This window comes from Sinocyclocheilus rhinocerous, unplaced genomic scaffold (genome assembly GCF_001515625.1).
Source record: "Sinocyclocheilus rhinocerous isolate Xijiao unplaced genomic scaffold, SAMN03320098_v1.1 scaffold3444, whole genome shotgun sequence".
NCBI lineage: Eukaryota > Metazoa > Chordata > Actinopteri > Cypriniformes > Cyprinidae > Sinocyclocheilus > Sinocyclocheilus rhinocerous.
The window spans coordinates 151,839-165,234 of record NW_015662918.1 but is presented as its reverse complement, the minus strand read 5'-3'; the positions used below and the strand labels follow the sequence as shown (position 1 = coordinate 165,234).

General features: G+C 37.0%; 1 protein-coding gene across 2 annotated transcripts in view; it reads left to right on the top strand.

The window, feature by feature from the left end:
* Window positions 1-13,396, top strand: part of tmeff2a (transmembrane protein with EGF-like and two follistatin-like domains 2a) — a 58,423-nt gene that overhangs the window by 9,529 nt on the left and 35,498 nt on the right. The gene's annotated exons all lie outside the window — the stretch shown is intronic.

Genomic DNA, 13,396 nt, shown 5'->3' with positions numbered 1-13,396 from the left:
CATACTGCACAGTCCTATGATTACATTTACATTTAATCAAATCAAAACTCTTCCAAAATGCAGCTTTTCCCGAAGCATTGGGAGCTTTTAGGGGAACTTTTGGAAACGAAGCATGGGGGACCCGACGGGCTTGCAGACGCAGTACACGTAGCAAGGTGTGTATATATATATATATATATATATATATATATATATATATATATATTATACACACAGACACACACACAAAGAAAAACAAGTAGATTGAATAGAAAAAATAGAAAGCTAGTGGTTTTTTTTGTTTGTTTGTTTTTTTTAATAAAAAAAGAAGATAAATATAGATAAAGTAGAATTAAAATAGAATAGAAAGTGCTAGAGTTAGAGGGTCAAATAAAGGTGGAACAGATGTGTTTTTAGTCGTTTCTTCAAGATGGTTAAGGACTCAGACCATGATAGGTTCACAGCTTTTGATCAACCTTCACCATTTAATTCTAGGTGTTTAGAATGTTTTGAATATTTGCTGAATGTAATTTGGAATATTTTCAAAATATTCAAGCATTGATGCTATGTTTCATTCATTGAGCAGCCACAATGCTTGCCCAAACCCAAACCCTCGATTACAACCAGTAACTGGATATAATTGTACAAATGTTAAAAATGTTGTTTGAATCTTCCCAGATCTTTTCACAGTTGTTTTTACGATTTTAAAACCAATGGCCTTTAGGAGGTAGAAAAAAAAATGTGTCTACTACATAATTTACACGCAAGACTTTGATGCCATGATAACAGTAATTTCATCTATTCTTCAGTATACTTGCCTTTCGCTGTTTTCAGTCTAAACGATTTTTAAGAGGACTACTAGAAAGTGGCCCACTTTGTCTGCTTTGGCCTTGAGATCAGAGTGAAATGAAGACGGAGCGAGACGGTCCTAATAACATCTGAGTTTGGTCTAAATGAAAATGCATTAGAGTCCCTCCAAGGCACTGAGCACATATGCACTCAATGAGTCTTTTATTTTTATCCCAGCTTGCGAAGGCACATTAGTTTCTTTGGCGAGATAAATAGCATTACCTGTTTGTCCCCCTCCCCTCGTCTTTTTTATTATTTTTTTGGTGCAAATAGGACTGTGTTTTTTAGGACAAACCCCATTCTGTGTCTGGCCTCACTGGGTCACATTGTTTTAATTTGTTTTCAAGTGAGGCACTAATGCCGTCGGCGAGAATAGGATCGGCTTGATTTAGGCACTGTGGACTCCTGGACTGTGTGCCACATGTGTGCAAGTGAAACTCTGGCGTCAGCTAGCTTAAACCTAATAATGGTCAATGTCTTTATTCCATTAAGTGAAATAATTCATCAAAGAAGGATCGTCGAGAGGCTTATGACGGGTATGAAGCCCAGGGAAGTCTACAGTCAGGGAGGTAGTGTTGCTGAAAAGAGGAAAAAGGTTTGATCTGCCGATGAATAGAGGTCATTCAGCCCCTGATGTTCATTTAGTGATGTTTATTCACCTCACACTGGCTCTCAGAGGCGCCTGGCACATCACTCATACTGTGATGTTTATTTAAGATTGGTTCTTTAATGGTTTTTTAAGTATTCATTATGTCTGGGTGTTTGGTTGAATTTGACTACTTTCTGCATGGCTCACAAAAACAAGGACGCAGGGGTCTGAACATAATATCACTTTTAAGTGTGTCTTCTTTATGTACCACTCAGAGGAGAGAACCCCCTTTAAGGGAGAAGGACCGCTTTTACACTTATAAGTCTGCTTCATCATACCACGCTGAATTAGAATTCACTAACGCAGGCGGCCAAAAGGAAGCTGTTTGGCTTTGTGTGTATAGTAATAATTTTATATATTAAAATGATTTATCAAAATAGGAATTGTATATATATATTACACAACGATTCAAAAGATTGAGGTCTGTAAGATTTTTGTTTGTTTGTTTTTTGATGTGTGTGTGTGTGTGTATTAAAAGAAGATGCTCATCAAGCCTGCAATTATTTGATCACAAATATACAGCAAAAGCAGTAATATTTTGAAATATTATTACACTTTAAAATAACTGATTTCTATCTTGTTGTATTTTAAATTTATCCCTGTGATTCCTGTTTTCATCAGTCTTCAGTGTCACATGAGCCTTCGGAAATAATTTTAATATGCTGATTTGGTGCTCAAGAAACATTTATTATTATTAATGTTGAAAACAGTTGTACTACTTTATTTATTTTTTTGTTTTTATTTTTTACTTATGTTATTTTGTGGAAACTTTGAAACAGCATTTTTTTTTTATAAATTTTTTGTAATAATGTAAACCACTTTACTGTCACTTTTGATCAGTTTAATGCATCCTTGCTAAATATATATATATTTTTTTTTAAAGGGTTAGTTCACCCAAAAATGAAAATTCTTTCATCAATTACTCACCCTCGTGTTGTTCCAAACCCCTTTACAGTTGAACCACTGATGGTTGGTACTTTTCTGGACCTTGAACGTGGTAGTTACCTTGCTGTCTATGAGAGGGTCAGAGAGCCCTCAGATTTCATCAAAAATATCTAAAATTGTGTTACAAAGATGAACGAAGGTCTTACGGGTTTCGAACAACACAAGGGTGAGTAATTAATGACAGAATTTTCATTTTTGGGTGAACTAACCCTTTAAGTACAGACCCTGAACTTTTGAACAGCAGTGTTTCAAGTATGTGGTATTTGATCTGTTTTGATTGAAATCTTGAAACATGGTAAAGTTTTTGTTATTATTCTGTTTATTTATGGCAGATGCAACTCTGATTTTTCTGATTTGTTTATTTTATGTTTTCTGTTTTTATGATCCATGAATTTTTGAATAAGCATGATGAAGTTCAAAAAAGAAGTGTGAAATGTAAAATTTAATCTAGCCAAGAAAAATTAATCAAATGCACCAAAGTATCCCTGCGGCCAGTGGAAAGCAGAAACTGAGAGCGACGCAGAAATGAAAGTCATTTCATTTACGTAAGTACTTGTAATACTTGCAAAAACTTTCTTTAGTACCTTATTGCATTGTGAGAGGTTGGTTAACCCCAAAATCAATTTAGCATTTTTATGTGATTTTTACCTGCTGGGAAGTATGCAGTATAGCTCTCAGTTTATATAATGCAATTTGCAGTATGACTTTGGACCACTGAACAAGTTAACGTTGAAACCTGGGGACACAACATGAATCCCATAAATGGTTTTCCGAAGCAAGTTTGATGCGGTGAGGTAAGGCTTCTCCATCAGAGCTTATAACGGATAAGATTACTAAAGATGCATGTCTCTGATACAGCAGCAGGAGTTCTGGAACAGGGTGACAGGTCAGTTTTAATCATCAGAGTGATTTTGTGTTGTGTTCAGGACAAAGACTCTAAAAAAAGAGGGACAATTAGGATATTTTCAAGTGTTTTGACTTTTAGGGTCTTCTATAATACCTGGAGAAAACTGTCTGTTAGCATTTCCCCTGACTTCAGTGCCACTTTCTCATCTGGCACGCTGAAAAAAATGATACAAATTTTTTTTAAGGTAAGTGATTGAAAACTATTTATTTTAGCTACATTTAAAAAAAAAAAAAAGCATGTTGAAAGTTAGTCAACTAAATGTTTATTTAAATGTAGCTAAAATAAATTCATTGCAACCACTTACCTTAAAAAATATTTAGTAAATTCAATGAATCATTTTTTTCAGTGCACATGACTCCCTGGAAGTATGAGATTTCAAATATTTTGTCTCTGCTCATAGGCAGTCAATTTTTATTTTTTTTTTATTGTGCAAACACACAAGGCAAGATTTACTTTTGCTGCCAGAATGGTGTAATTACATTTTCTACCAGCAGGAGCGTAGAGGGTCATGCTAAGCAGCCAAACTTTGAACTCTCTGTCTCATATTCTTTTTGGCAAATCCTAGATCATTAAACTGTTCGTTCACCCAAAGACAATTGTCATCATTTACTCACCCTCATGTTGTTTCAAACCTGTATGACTTTATATTTTGAAATATGTTTCAAATGTTTTTAAAAGTGTCAACTGACGAAAAAAAAAAAAAGACATTGGACCCGATTGACATTCATTGTATGGAAAAAAACTAAAATCCAAGTATAATGTAATTTTTATATGTTCCACAGAAGAAAGAAAGTTAAACTGGTTTAGATGACATGGGGATGATTGAATGTGGATTTTTTTTTTTTTAATCATTTGAAACTTTTCAAACTTTTGTTGTTTTATAGATATAATTCCAAAAAGCCTGCTGTTGAAACTTGAAATATCTGAAAATACAGCAACAGAATGTGCATCTGCCCTGTCAGATTTTGCCCTCTTTCTAGCAAATCTTCAATTGTCCTCATCTGGACATGTACCATCATGTCATAATGGATCGTGTTGTGATTCTGCATGTTCAGTCATGCTCGTGCTGATGACTCACTGTGTTATGACACCTCTGATCCAAAGCTCTGATGCTCAGTCATTCATGTGCACTTTCATTGCTTACTTGCGTGATTCATTCTAATGGGGGGTTATTGCTTAGACACAGACTGCCTGGGCTTTTAGTTTTTTGGCTTGTTTGCAAGCTAGTTTATGGCATTGTCCCTTGACTGTTGATGTGTGGTCTTGATTCAGTTTAACTTGACTGATCAATTATCGCAGCCATCTTCTCTCTGCTTGACTCGTCTCTCACACACTCTGATTCTGGTTAATACACCATCCCTCTGACCATCCTCAGATGACTGAGTTGTTGCCATTTTAAGATGGATGTGGCCCGGCTGACGTTCGAGTTCTAGCCAAGGTGCAGCATTTGAGTGAAAAGCAGCATCTCCTTCAGTTCTCCTTTAGTGTGAACTCTGGGAATGAACTCGCAGGGCGCTCAGACAGTGGCAGAAGGTGGACGCCTTCCCTCCGGGCCTTCGGCTGCCCATCACAAGAGCCATTTTCAGCCAGACCTCTTTGCATATATTTCCATGCATTTGTGATCCTTTTATCCTCCAGTCACATGATTTCACCGTGGCTGGAGACAGATTCAAAGTGGGGCTTTATTCCCTGGTGCCATTAGAGAGTCCTACAAGACTACGACCATGAATCATGTTTTACAGGTGCAATACTAAAATGTTCTTGGAGTGCCTGCAACTGCAGTTTTGAGTATATCCTCATGTTTGTGTTGAGGAATAAGCAATAGTCCGCTTTGCAGATTCAGAGTACCTAAGACCCTATAACAAAACAATTTTCTTCAATTTGCAAGCACACAGTAAACATTAGATGGTAATACAAAGATTAATATTCAAGGGAAGACTTTGAATAAAGTAATAAAAAGCATTTTCTTGATCACCCAACTTCATATTTCTTTATCTGGCATCCATGGTACACCATCTGGATCACACGCATGGATCACACATGCTCTAATGAACTTGTTTCTTGCTTTTTAATCCTATTAGATTCTCTCAAGTTAGTATTAAAGTTTGCTACCTTAATGTTTATAATATGATATAATATAATGGTATAATAAAATTGTTCGGTAAACATTTTTTATTTTATTATAAAATAAAATTAGATCAATAAGATTTGGCTTTTTTGTTTATTTCAGTTGTTGCAGTATTTCCACCAAGGAACAAACTTAAAAATAACCAAATGTTATTTTTCACAATTGTCTATTTTTAATAATGAGGTCTATTTTTTTTTTTTTTGCAATAAAATGTAATAACAATAAAGCAATATTAATAAATTATATAGAATTAATTTAGAATTCAGCTTATGTGTGGTCACAGTTGTATGGATTTATTGGCTGTTTTATATTTTTTAGCGGTTCTCCCAGTCAGAATTCAGAGTCATTTTAGAAATGTGTTTAAAAATTGAGTGCATAATTTCTAGCCAGTGGCAGATGGACAGTGTGTTTGGAACCTGTTTAAAAATCATTATTTTGGCAATTGCGTCTGCCACTAGTGGTGTAGAAATTACACCCTTTTGCTTTAAATGACTTTTACAGGAGAAGTGCATTTGAATCATTTTGGATGACACAGAAGTCTTTGACCAGCATTTCATGGCCGCCCATACATGAGTATTTTTCCATTCAGCCTATTAAAAAAAAAACTAGGGTTTATTTTTCTTTTGCTCTCTTTATTTCACGTCTATCACCTCTAATAGCTTCTCTCCATGAGCTGCCACAGGAGATAACTTCTACCAATATATCAAAAATGAAGCAATTAAAATCAGGAAGGAAGTTATTTCAGGGTGGAATTAGGTCCAGTTTCCTGTTAAAAGTCAGTCTGGTGGGATTGAAAATGCAGTCGTACCGGCAGCACCTGTTTTTCCTCCTGGCTATGTTAGATGCAGAATGTGTCATACATCCATGTACACACAGACCCTCGGCTGGCATGTGCTAGACATGAGACTGGTTGACGGGTTGGCAGCTGGAGAGTCGGTGGTGTGGGGATTTTACCGAAGTAGGTGATGTTGGCTTGAGCATGATGCCACTCAGGATACCAGCATCTGCATCAGTCCCCGCGCGGCTCCCCTCAGCCTGTCAGATGCTATTACCGAAGAGTCGTCTCCCCTGACAGGGCCCGGGAGCTCCTCGCTGGGAAGAGCGTCGCTCTAATCAAGAGCAGACTGCCAAGCGGTTAAGGAGGGAGGCAGGAGCCTTTCCGCCCTCCCCACTAGCCTCCCCCCACCCTCATCAAAGGAAAATGGCACGTACACAGGCATCCTGGGAATGGGGAATGTCACTCAGTCACACAATGGCAGGCACATCTCTGTGTGAGGGGGCGCAAAAAATACATCATCTGGTGAGACATGCACCAGATTCTTTTTTTTTCTTCTTGTTTGTGCCTCTCCGGGATATCGTGCCTGATCTGTTTCTATTTTTTTCCCTCCCATGACCCTATTGGCCACCCTCCCTGAGAGCTGTCACAGATAATGTGCTTCTTTAAGAAAGAAAGCGTTGAATCCAAATGCACTAAGACGCAGTTGCTCTCTTACTTTTCCAGATGAGACTGTAGTTAAATGAGTATCGCGGGTTCAGTACAAGTTAAGCTCATTCGAGAGCGATGTGGCAACACTTACAATGAAAATGAATAGCGCCAGTTTTTAGAGGATTTAAAAGCAGAAATGTCAAGCTTAAAAGCATTTACATCAATAATACATATAATAATTAAACTTTATACGTTATTTGATGTTGTTTAATTAACATCAGCCAATGTGTTTTACTTCTAAGCTTCTGGAAAAGTGCTTTTATTTTGACAGGGATAAGAATGCTTAGAGCTGAGCCATCTTCATTAGTTCACTTTCTTTAACAGCTCTGTCTAATAAATTATTTCTCCAAACTCTTTTAAACAAATAATGTAAATGGTAAATGAAAAAGTAGTGATGCAACAAATTTCAGCAACCAAATTTTTAAAAAAAGTCCAAAAATTAATTTTTGGTTTTGATCAAAACAGGAGGGCCAAAATCATTGACCAAAACTGTCACGTTTAGTTAGTGTTTCTCTAATGGTCATTTTACACACTCAATGTGAACAAGCAACAACAGGTGAACAGCTGTCAGCTGTGTGGACACTAGGGCTGGGTTGGCAACATCAATCTCTCATTTTTAATCAGTCTTCAGTTTGATCAGCCAAGATGTTGTAGTCTATGCTGTTTTTAGTTGATGCTGCTTTTTGTCTCTATATTAAATAATGCGATATGCTTGCTCTTGATTTATGCATTGACATTGGCCAATATCTAATATCCATATTGATCACTTCCATTGTAACCAGAATTTTTTTTTGTGTGTGAATTCAAATCCACAAGTGCTGTTGACCTTAACTTTTACTGAATTCAAAATATTCTTTTAAATTCATTATTTCGGGCAGCTGTCACAAACCTAACCCCATGATGCATTTCTCCAGTCTGTCAACTGAAGCAAGCAATATTTTGAAATGATGAGAGAACAAATCACATGTGAATGACACGCACCCTCGTGTCCTTGTGCGAGACTGTCCCGTTCACATTTCTCCACTGGTTTAAGGTCAACTCATCCCTCTGGTACAGAACTAATGATCTGACAGAAAAGCCCAGTTTTCCGTCGTCGTTCCCTGGAGCTTTTACTCTGTCACAAACGCTGTGCCAGACATCCATCACTCCACAGGGCCAGCTGACAGGGCCGCTCAAAGACGCTATCTCTGTCTTTTGTCACGAACCACAGGTGTTCCAAGTGCCTGGAACATTAAGTCTTTTTAGTGCAAGTGCCACTCGTGACGTCTGAGATTTTTCGATTTCAAGGTACGGGCAGCTTTGTGTTTTCCAAGGAAACGGTGGTTGGAGTACCAAGGATGTCACTGGAATTCAAACAGACGATGTCCTGACTTGTTTCTCCGCTCCTCAGGGCTTCGACTCCATCTTTGACAGGTTTATTCTCCTGATAAGGATCAGCTGATGTTACTGATACCCAGCCGATAGGCTTTTCGTTATCTTAATGGAAGAGAAAAAACAGGCCGGGCAGACTTCTTGTCTGTGACTGTCTCTGTACATGTCAGATTGAGCTGTGCGCGCGTGTGCACGCGATGTCTGTTTGCAGTCACAGCCGCTCACTCACGGTGCACTCTGAGCATCGTTCTGGCCTCTCATGTTTCTCGAGTCGTGCTGTTTCAGCCCTCATAATGTGCCCAAGGGTGAAAAGACATACTACATAATGCCTAATGAATCAAATGGGTTATATCATGTTCCACGATGCATAATTAACTCGCTATGCCTGTTTCATCTCAAGCTGTTGTGTACCCACTGGAAAGTAGACAAGTACACACATTTGCTTTTCTTACTCCATATCGTATCAAGACTCCTTTAGCACTTCTCAGTCTGTTGGACCATATGGGAGTTTTGCATCTGAACTCAAGATACTCCACTTTTTTAAATATGACTCTCGGATTTCACACTTCCTCGCAGATATCCTTACATTTGGAGTTTCACTCCCTCACAGTGTTGTACAATAAACACAAATGACAACTTCACTTAAAAACACGGTTTGGTGTCGCCAAACAAACCAGCTGTGCTTTCACCTGCATGTTTGCTCATAAGGGAGACGTTGCTATAGCAATTCCCTTCCATTTTAAAATATATAATCTAATAGTATATTGTATAAAAATGTATATTATAAAAAAAATGGTGGGTTATTTACTTAAATGGATAATTGTTTGTGATATTTCTATGGTAGGCCTAATTTTATCCTGTTTTCTGGGACATAGTACTTTTTCTTTTAACAACTGTTGAGAACAAGTCATTCTCACACAATACAAGGTAGGAGACTTACACATATTTACTATTAAGAGAAAACCCACCCATATTTCAAAGCCCATTATCTTTCAAACATATTTCAGTGGTTTGTAATATTTCCACTCTTGAGAAAATTGTTTTACTCAGACACTCTTAAAAAGGTTTTTAGTCAAATTAATCCAAATTTAGTTCTTAAATACCTTATTTATGCTGCAATTTAGTGTATGATTTACTTTAAAACGATGTAAATTCAAAATTGCTAGTAAATTTTACAACTAATTGAATTAAACGCGAATATTGAAGTAGCAAGACGTAAGTAGTATTTACTCTAAAGCTGCTTAATGTTTGTTTTATTTAAAACTTTAAAAAATGTAATTTTAATAATTCAAGTGTTTGTTTGTTTTTTTTACATCAAAAATAGCCAATGAAGCTGGTATCACATAAAAAAAAATAAAATAAAATAAACAAATCTATGTCGCTTTTATCATTTGGAAAAAAAAATCCAAACATCATTTCAACAGCATTTTTTATTTTTACTAATATTTTAAACTAACCAAGTCCTCCAGAAGTAGCTAAATAGAACACCTGAATGACTGAATACAGCACAAGAGTGACATTTAGGTGGTGCAGGATACAAGTCTCTGGTGGCGTTTTCTTATGGGAGTGTGTTGTCTTAACATGCCAGCAACTACCCTTCTCACTGCAAATTTATTATTAATGTATTGCTATTTCTCACTAAATTTTACATTAATAATTGTAAATTTTCAAAGAAAACTACTTACTTTTTATTTTCAGGAAAGATTTTGATGTGTATGTAAACTCTTTAAGAAACTCTAATAATTATATTGCATGTAAGACTCTTTCATGGTGTAAGTCTTACAAGCTAACATAGTATGCTTTGGATTATTGTATGTAACCCTCATTGTCTTTTGTTCTTATTTTGTCTTTGTAATTGTATTTTGTTGTTCTTTTATTGCATAATAATAAAAATTTAAAAAAACATGTCAGCAACTGTTTCGGTAGTTTCCAGTGCTGTTAGCTCTTCCACTTACAGAACTATGTAGACACAGTACGCAGTCAGTCTTATCACCGCACCGATCGCTTCTGCTGCTCACTGTGTCTGACTTTAATTGCCTGTCTTGGTTCAGTCTAGCCCTACTGCTTGAGAAGTTTCTTTGTGAAGGCTATGGCAGTACAAGCGGTGCCTAGCATAGATGGATTGACTTGTCAGAAAGAAAACGGCTGATTTGTGCCTCTGAACAGATGAATAGAACAGCTAATAGATGGACTGACTGATGTGGGAATGAATGGCTAGATCGGGAAAAAAACTGATGGATGGGTAAAAAACAAGGAATTAATGGGCTGCCACGTGCTTGTTTTAATACTCACTCTAATAATACTGCAACACTTTCCCGTTGGCTTCCTGCCTGTGATTAAGTGTGACTAGGCATGGTGTGAACGAAATGTTAAAACGTGGTAACACAGGTGTCTCTGAGTGATGTTTGCAAGAACTTTTTCGATGTTGTGAGTGAAAAGAGGCTTTAAAATAAGTAAAAGATAATGAGGGAAATTGGAAGGAAAGCAAGACCTCACTGTTAGTCAGAACACAGCACCACAGCAGCCCCTGCAGGACGAAACAAGAATTGCAGCACTCCAATGGCGGTTGAAAGACAGAGGTAACAAAACACAATGCATTAGAATGATGGGTTTTAGTTCCTCTCAGCTGCAAAGGCTAAGGCTATATATCTAAAGATTATTATACAAAAGCAAACCTGCTTACTCGTACACAAATGGCTTTGAAGCACTGTTAACTTTTGGTTCTAGAGACAAAAGGGCACAGGGAGTAGAATAAGATTAGTAGACGGACCATTTGTCAGCAAATTAATGAGTCAAATTAAAACCCCCAGTATATCACCTGTAGGAGTGGAAGCTCCACCTTTCAGTTAAAAGAGCCAATCACCTGTTTGTTTAGACTAGAATCATGTATACACATTAGCTGGACCTGACTAAAAGTATTTGTGTGTGATTTGAGCTTAAGAGGCACACTTTATGATATCATTATTGTCATTTTCTATTGCTGATTTAAAATACGATATTGTAACAAACTTGACAAACTTGACACACTTTCAGCGCTACAATACAGTATAAAAGTAGGCACCTCAAGAGATAAATAATAAATAGATAAAATAATTATACATCCAGATCAACAGAAACAAAATTGATTGATCTTTATGAACAAGTTTAAAAAGATGAATTTTTAATCATTTCCTAAAGTTGACAATAAGATTTCAGACCTCTCTTATAGAATTAGATAGGAGCTGTACTGGCCTGTTTTCTACATAGAAAATAACTAAAAAGGTGTTTGTCAGATGCCCGCTGAGTGAACTGACTTGACTTAAAGGTACTTAAGAGCCATAATGTGTAGTGTGTCATTTTGTTTATTGGGTGAAAACATTTGTCGACCTCCACCCTGAGTGTTTGTGTGTCTGGCCTCTGTTGGGAGGTTCATTGCATTAGATTGCTTTCGAACACATGCTGTCCAGCCTTATGGCTGTCTCTTACAAGTTTATTTATCTCTCCTCCCTGTGCCTGTCCCTACTTTAGTTGAGAATTTGTTGTACTCTTCACCTTGTATGAGCAGTCATGGTCATGTTTTTACTTGAGTGTATGATGTCAGGAAATATGTTAAGGAATATTCCACCCAAAAATGAAAATTTGCTGAAAATTGACTCACTCTCAGGCTATCCAAGATGTAAATGAGCTTCTTTCTTCATCGGAACAGATTTACAGGAATGTAGCATTACAACATTTGCTCACCAGTGGATCCTCTGCAGTGAATGGGTGCCGTCGGAATGAGAGTTCATCAAGCAACGCCAGTCTATCAATGAATGTTTTGTGAGGGAGACAGACAGATAGCCAGTATGTTTAGGTTTACATCACAGCTGTGAGTGAACCATGATCTGCTATTTGCTATTTAGCTGCAGGTGTTGTTTATAATTAGGGGTGGGGCATTCTCATTCTAGAAATCTTCTGATTGGACAAAACTTCTGTGTAGTGCAGGATGAGTAATAATTTTTTGCCCAAATTTGAGCTCTATAGTGTTTTAAATGCAAGAATGCCTATGCAACATTATGGGAATATGGTGTAGTAATTCAGTTGTCTGTGAACAGGAAAAGGGGCTTGTTTAATGCTTTTTTATCATGGCTAACTGTGAAAAGATCAAACTTTTTCTGCAGTGGAATAGATATATGTGTATTATATCTATCAGCATGCTTTTCAGCTTTTTCAAGGTTCTTTCATTTATCATAATACTACTTCAATCCTACTCCTCTGACCTGCAAGTGAAAAGCTTTTTTTATAGCTAAAGTGTCTGTCTGCTCTTTTAACTGTTAGTGTTTCAGACACTTATTACTTGCCATGAATTTATTTCAATTAACTTTTCTATCATAATCACCAGTTATTTTTCTGCAAAGATGAAGTGTTAATGCACTCCTTGCCCTCAAGGGGTAAAGTTAAAAGGACCAAACTGCAAGGGCTTGGCAAAACAGGCATTTCTCGGGGCATGCTGGGGGCTGCCTGGGGCTGGCCTTTCTTACCATTGCATCATGCCAGGCCAAAAAGATTGACTGAACACTTGAAGCTGTAGAAATGTCAAAAAAAAATGAAAAGGTTTAAGAGCTGGTAATATCCATTTCGCTCTCTCCTCCTCTTCTCATTCTTCTGTGTTCATTTTGAGATCATCTCAATGCTTTGCTCTTCAGAGATGTCACTCAGTCTTTTCTTTCACTCTCCATCTCAGGTGCGCTAATAGTGGAATATTTTTATCAAAGAGAACTCAAATCGCATTCGACCTTGGTTGAATGAGGGATTTTTTTGGGAGGGAAAAAATACAAACTCACTGCTCAACAGTGGTAGACAGTAACGGAGTAGTTTTAATTCGTTACTGTACTTAAGTACATTTTTCAAGTATCTGTACTTTACTGGAGTAGTTTTATTTTGAGTAACTTTTACTTCACTGCATTCCAAAGCATAAGATCGTACTTTTTACTTCACTACATTTCATAAAACATATCGGTACTCCGTATAATATATCACGTGCTCCGAGACGCAGAAGCGGTGTCTGATTCAAGAACGAACTGATTCTCTTTTCAATGAACCCATTAAATCGGTTCGCAAATC